Here is a 7,951-nt window from a genome sequence, read left to right as displayed (position 1 = left end):
GTGACCTCCTCGGAAGCTTCTTGGAGTAGGGTCCAAGTCTCCTGGATCACGTTCGGTTGGAAAATCACGATCCCGAAGGTTTCATTCCTTTTGGACTCCATTTGATATTCTGTTTCTTCAAAATACTGAAAAAGGCAAAAAACAGCAATTCTGGGCTGGGCCTCCGGTTAATAGGTTAGTCCCAAAAGTAATATAAAAGTGAAAAATAAAGCCCAATATAGTCCAAAACAGTCGATAAAGTAGCATGGAGCAATCAAAAATTATAGATACGTTGGAGACGTATCAGTAGCGTAAGTATTTCCCTCAGTTTTTGAGAACCAAGGTATCAATCCAGTAGGAGACCACGCACAAGTCCCTCGTACCTACACAAGACGATAGCTACTAGCAACCAACGCGATTAGGGGTTGTCAACCCCTTCACGGTCACTTACGAGAGTGAGATCTAATAGAGATGATAAATAATATTTTTGGTATTTTTGATAGATAGATGCAAAGTGAAAAGTAACAAAGCAAGTAATAAAGCGATAGAGATTGATATGATGAGAATAGACCCGGGGGCCATAGGTTTCACTAGTGGCTTCTCTCAAGAGCATATGTATTCTACGGTGGGTGAACAAATTACTGTTGAGCAATTGACAGAATTGAGCATAGTTATGAGTATATCTAGGTATTATCATGTATATAGGCATCACGTCCGAGACAAGTAGATCGAAACGATTCTGCATCTACTACTATTACTCCACTCATCGACCGCTATCCAGCATGCATCTAGAGTATTAAGTTAAAAACCGAGTAATGCCTTAAGCAAGATGACATGATGTGGAGGGATAAATTCATGCAATATGATAAAAAAACCATCTTGTTATCCTCGATGGCAACAATACAATATGTGCCTTGCTGCCTCTTCTGTCACTGGGAAAGGACACCACAAGATTGAACCCAAAGCTAAGCACTTCTCCCATTGCAAGAACTACCAATCTAGTTGGCCAAACCAAACAGATAATTCGAAGAGACTTGCAAAGATAACTCAATCATACATAAAAGAATGCAGAGAAGATTCAAATATTGTTCATAGATAAACTGGATCATAAACCCACAATTCATCGGTCTCAACAAACACACCGCAAAAAGAAGAAGATTGCATCTAATAGATCTCCACGAGAGAGGGGGAGAACATTGTATTGAGATCCAAAAAGAGAGAAGAAGCCATCTAGCTACTAGCTATGGACCCGAAGGTCTGAAGTAAACTACTCACACTTCATCGGAGGGGCTATGGTGTTGATGTGGAAGCCCTCCGTGGTGGATGCCCCCTCCAGCGGAGCTCCGGAACAGGCCCCAAGATGGAATCTCGTCGATACAGAAGGTTGCGGCGGTGGAATTAGGTTTCTGGCTCCTGTTCTGATCGTTTGGGGATACGTAGGTATATATAGGAGGAAGGAGTACGTCGGTGGAGCAACAGGGGGGCCACGAGGCAGGGGGGCGCCCTGGGGGGGCGCCCCCCACCTTCGTGACCGCATCTGTTACGTCTTGGAGTAGGTTCCAAGTCTCCTGGATGACATTCGGTGAGAAAATCACGTTCCCGAAGGTTTCATTCCGTTTGATATTCTGTTTCTTCGAAACACTGAAATAGGCAAAAAAACAGCAATGTTGGGCTGGGCCTCCGATTAATAGGTTAGTCCCAAAAATAATATAAAAGTGGAAAATAAAGCCCAATATAGTCCAAAACAGTAGATAAAGTAGCATGGAGCAATCAAAAATTATGGATACGTTGGAGACGTATCATGCATCCCCAAGCTTAATTCCTGCTCGTCCTCGAGTAGGTAAATGATAAAAAAAAGAATTTTTGATGCGGAGTGATACTTTGGCATAATTTCAATGTAAATCTTCTTAATTGTGGCATGAATATTCAGATCCAAAAGATTCAAGACAAAAGTTCATATTGACACAAAAATAATAATACTTCAAGCATACTAATCAAAGCAATCATGTCTTCTCAAAATAGCATGGCAAAAGAAAGTTCATCCCTACAATATCATATAATTAGGCTATGCTTCATTTTCGTCACACAAAGATGTTCCCAACTTCTATACCCCCGATGACAAGCCAAGCAATTGTTTCATACTTAAATAATCTCAAACTTTTTCAACCTTCACGCAATACATGAGCGTGAGCCATTGATATAGCACTATGGGTGGAATAGAATATGATGATGGGGATTGTGTGGAGAAGACAAAAAAAAGTCTCACATTGACGAGGATAATCAACGGGCTATGGAGATGTCCATCAATTGATGTCAACATGAGGAGTAGGGATTGCCATGCAATGGATGCAATAGAGCTATGAATGCTCAACAAAAGAAAACTAGTGTGTGTGCATCCAACTCGCTTGCTCACGAAGACCCAGGGCATTTGAGGAAGCCCATCGTAGGAATATACAAGCCAAGTTCTATAATGAAAAATTCCCACTAGTATAAAAAGACAACTTATGAGACTCACTACATGAAGAACAAGGTGCTACTCTGAAGAACAATATATGAGACTCACTACATGAAGAACAAGGTGCTACTTTGAAGCACAAGTGTGGAAAAGAGATAGTAGCATTGCCCTTTTTTATTTTTATTTTTTTTATTTTTTTGGCCCTTTTTTTTGTTGGGGAACGTAGCAGAAATTCAAAATTTTCCTACGTGTCACCAAGATCTATCTATGGAGAGACCAGCAACGAGTAGAAAGAGAGTGCATCTACATACCCTTGTAGATCGCTAAGCGGAAGCGTTCAAGTGAACGGGGTTGATGGAGTCATACTCGTCGTGATTTAGATCACCGATGATCAAGTGCCGAACGCACGGCACCTCCGCGTTCAACACACGTACATCCCGGTGACGTCTCCCACGCCTTGATCCAGCAAGGAGAGAGGGAGAGGTTGAGGAAGACTCCATCCAGCAGCAGCACAACGGCGTGGTGGTGGTGGAGGAGCGTGGCAATCCAGCAGGGCTTCGCCAAGCACCATGGGAGAGGAGGAGGAGGGAGAGGGGCAGGGCTGCACCAACGAGAGATCAAATCGCGTGTTATGGGCAGCCCCATGCCTCAATATATATAGGGGGGAAGGGGGCTGCGCCCCCTTTAGGGTTTTCCCACCCCCTAGGGGCGGCGGCCAGCCCTAGATGGGTTTTGGGGTGCGGCCAAGAGGGGGGGGGAGTCCATCCTCCCCAAGGCACCTCGGAGGTGCCTTCCCCCTTGAGGACTCTTCCCTCTAGGGTTCCCTAGGCGCATGGGCCTCTTGGGGATGGTGCCCTTGGCCCATGTGGGCCAAGGCGCACCCCCTACAGCCCATGTGGCCCCCCGAGGCAGGTGGCCCCACCCGGTGGGCCCCCGGGACCCTTCCGGTGGTCCCGGTACAATACCGATGACCCCGAAACTTGTCCCGATGGCCGAAACAGGACTTCCTATATATAAATCTTTACCTCCGGACCATTCCGGAACTCCTCGTGACGTCCGGGATCTCATCCGGGACTCCGAACAACATTCGGTTACCACATACAAGCTTCCTTTATAACCCTAGCGTCATCGAACCTTAAGTGTGTAGACCCTACGGGTTCGGGAGACATGCAGACATGACCGAGACGTTCTCCGGTCAATAACCAACAGCGGGATCTGGATACCCATGTTGGCTCCCACATGTTCCACGATGATCTCATCGGATGAACCACGATGTCAAGGACTCAATCGATCCCGTATACAATTCCCTTTGTCTAGCGGTATGTTACTTGCCCGAGATTCGATCGTCGGTATACCGATACCTTGTTCAATCTCGTTACCGGCAAGTCACTTTACTCGTTCCGTAACACATCATCCCGTGATCAACTCCTTGGTCACATTGCGCATATGATGATGTCCTACCGAGTGGGCCCAGAGATACCTCTCCGTTTACACGGAGTGACAAATCCCAGTCTCGATCCGCATAAAACACTAGATACTTTCGGAGATACCTGTAGTGCATCTTTATAGTCACCCAGTTACGTTGTGACGTTTGATACACCCAAAGCACTCCTACGGTATCCAGGAGTTACACGATCTCATGGTCAAAGGAAGAGATACTTGACATTGGCAAAGCTCTAGCAAATGAACTACACGATCTTTTGTGCTAGTCTTAGGATTGGGTCTTGTCCATCACATCATTCTCCTAATGATGTGATCCCGTTATCAACGACATCCAATGTCCATAGCCAGGAAACCATGACTATCTGTTGATCACAACGAGCTAGTCAACTAGAGGCTCACTAGGGACATATTGTGGTCTATGTATTCACACGTGTATTACGATTTCCGGATAATATAGTTATAGCATGAATAAAAGAAAATTATCATGAACAAGGAAATATAATAATAATATTTTTATTATTGCCTCTAGGGCATATTTCCAACAGTCTCCCACTTGCACTAGAGTCAATAATCTAGTTCACATCGCCATGTGATTAACACTCACAGGTCACATCGCCATGTGACTAATACCCAAGAGTTTACTAGAGTCAGTAGTCTAGTTCACATCACTATGTGATTAACACTCAATGAGTTTTATGTTTGATCATGTTGCTTGTGAGAGAGGTTTTAGTCAATGGGTCTGAACCTTTCAGATCCGTGTGTGCTTTACAAATCTTTATGTCATCTCCTAGATGCAGCTACCACGCTCTATTTGGAGCTATTCCAAATAACTGTTCTACTTGGAGCTATTCTAAATTGTTACTCCATTATATGTATCCGGTCTCTCTACTCAGAGCTATCCGGATAGGTGTTAAGCTTGCATCGACATAACCCTTTACGACGAACTCTTTTACCACCTCCATAATCGAGAAAATTCCTTAGTCCACTAGTTACTAAGGATAACTTTGACCGCTGTCCTGTGAGCCATTCTTGGATCACTCTTGTACCCCTTGACTGACTCATGGCAAGGCACACTTCAGGTGCGGTACACTGCATAGCATACTGAAGAGCCTACGTCTTAAGCATAAGGGACGACCTTCGTCCTTTCTCTCTATTCTGCCGTGGTCGAGCTTTAAGTCTTAACTTCGTACCTTACAACTCAGGCAAGAACTCCTTCTTTGACTGGTCCATCTTGAACACCTTCAAGATCATGTCAAGGTATGTGCTCATTTGAAAGTATTATTAAGCATTTTGATCTATCTTATAGATCTTGATGCTTATTGTTCAAGTAGCCTAATCCAGGTTTTCCATTGAAAAACACCTTTCAAATAACCCTATATGCTTTCTAGAAATTCTACATCATTTCTGATCAACATATACTCATCAGAAATTCTATAGTGCTCCCACTCACTTCTTTGGAAATACAAGTTTCTCGTAAACTTTGTACAAACCCAAAATCTTTGATCATCATCAAAGCACACATTCCAACTCCGAGATGCTCACTCCAGTCCTTAGAAGGATTGCTGGAGATTTGCATACTTATTAGCATCTTTCGGGATTGACAAAACCTTCCGGTTGTATCATATACAACCTTTCCTCATTAAAATCATCGAGGAAACAATGTTTTTTGACATCCTATCTGCAAGATTTCATAAATAATGCAGTAATCGCTAATATAATTCCAACAGACTCTTAGCATCGCTACGAGTGAGAAAATCTCATCGTAGTCAACTCCTTGAACTTGTCGGAAAACATCTTAACGACAAGTCGAGCTTTCTTAATGGTGACATTTACCATCATTGTCCGTCTTCCTTTTGAAATCCATCTGTACTCATTTGCCTTACGACCATCGAGCCGTTCTGCCAAAGTCTACACTTTGTTTTCATACATGGATCCTTTCTCGGATTTTATGGCCTCAAGCCATTTATCGGAATCTGGGCCCACCATCGCTTCTCCATAGCTCGTAGGTTCATTGTTGTTTAGCAACATGACCTTCAAGACAGGATTACGTACCACTCTGAAGTAGTACGTATCCTTGTCATCCCACGAGGTTTGGTAGTGACTTGATCCGAAGTTTCATGATCAATATCATAAGCTTCCACTTCAATTGGTGTAGGTGCCACAGGAACAACTTCCTGTGCCCTGCCACACACTAGTTGAAGAGACGGTTCAATAACCTCATCAAGTTTCCACCATCCTCCCACTCAATTCTTTCGAGAGAAACTTTTCCTCGAGAAAGGACCTGATTCTAGAAACAATCCCTTATTGCTTTCGGATCTGAGACAGGAGGTATACCCAACTGTTTTGGGTGTCCTATGAAGATGCATTTTGTCCGCTTTGGGTTCGAGCTTATCAAGCTGAAACTTTTTCACATAAGCGTCGCAGCCCCAAACCTTTAAGAAACGACAACTTAGGTTTCTCTAAACCATAATTCAAACGGTGTCGTCTCAATGGAATTACGCGGTGCCCTATTTAAAGTGAATGTGGTTGTCTCTAATGCCTAACCCATGAACGATAGTGGTAATTCGATAAGAGACATCATGGTACGCACCATATCCAATAGGGTGCAACTATGATGTTCGGACACACCATCATATTATGGTGTTCCAGGCGGTATTAATTGCGAAACAATTTCCACAATGTCTTAATTGTGTGCCAAAACTCGTAACTCAGATATTCATCTCTATGATCATATCATAGACATTTTATCCTCTTGTCACAATGATCTGCTACTTCACTCTGAAATTACTTGAACCATTCAATAATTCAGACTTGTGTTTCATCAAGTAAATATTCTCAACATCTACTCGAATCATCTGTGAAGAACATAACGATATTAACTGCATGCCTCAGCACTCATTGGACTACACACATCAAAATGTGTTGCTTCCAACAAGTTGCTATCTTGTTCCATTTTACTGAAACCGAGGCTTTTCAGTCATCTTGCCTATCTGGTATGATTTGCATATCTCAAGTGATCCAAAACGATCCATTTGCACGGAGCTTCTTTATGCATATATACCAATAGACATGGTTCGCATGTCTCAAACTTTTCAAAAACGAGTGAGTCCAAAGATCCATCAACATGGAGCTTCTTCATGCGTTTTATACCATTATGACTTACATGGCAGTGCCACAAGTAAGTGGTACTATCATTACTATCTTATATCTTTTGGCATGAAAATGTGTATCACTACGACCGAGATTCAATAAACCATTCCTTTAGGTGCAAGAGCACTTATTCAGGTTTAATACTAATCTTGATGGTAGAGGGAGCATGCGATGTTAGATCACATCAAACTTGGAAACACTTCCAACACGTATCGTCAGCTCACCTTTAGCTAGTCTCCGTTTTATTCCGTAGCTTTTATTTCGAGTTACTAACACTTAGCAACCGAACCGGTATCTAATACCCTGGTGCTACTAGGAGTACTAGTAAAGTACACATTTAACATAATGTATATCCAATATACTTCTATCGACCTTGCCAGCCTTCTCATCTACCAAGTATCTAGGGTAATCTTGCTCCAGTGGTTGTTCCCCTTATTACAGAAGCACTTAGTCTCGGGTTTGGGTTCAACCTCGGGTTTCTTCATTAGTGCAGCAGCTGATTTGCCGTTTCATGAAGTATCCCTTCTTTCCCTTGCCCTTCTTGAAACTAGTGGTTTCATCAACCATCAACAATTGATGCTCCTTCTTGATTTCTACTTTCGCGGTGTCAAACATCGCGAATACCTCAAGGATCATCATCTCTATCCTTGATATGTTATAGTTCATCACGAAGCTCTAGCAGCTTGGTGGCAATGACTTTGGGGAAACATCACTATCTCATCTGGAAGATCAACTCCCACTCGATTCAAGTGATTGTTGCACTCAGACAATCTGAGCACAAGCTCAACGATAGAGCTTTTCTCCCTTAGTTTGCAAGTTAAGAAGATCGTCGGAGGTCTTATACCTCTTGACGTGGGCACGAGCCTGAAATCCCAATTTCAGCCCTCGAAACATCTCATATGTTCCGCGACGTTTCGAAAACGT

Source organism: Triticum aestivum, chromosome 6B, assembly GCF_018294505.1.
Source record: "Triticum aestivum cultivar Chinese Spring chromosome 6B, IWGSC CS RefSeq v2.1, whole genome shotgun sequence".
Classification (NCBI taxonomy): Eukaryota; Viridiplantae; Streptophyta; class Magnoliopsida; order Poales; family Poaceae; genus Triticum; species Triticum aestivum.
The sequence above is the reverse complement of the archived record's forward strand: the minus strand, read 5'-3'. Positions refer to the sequence as shown.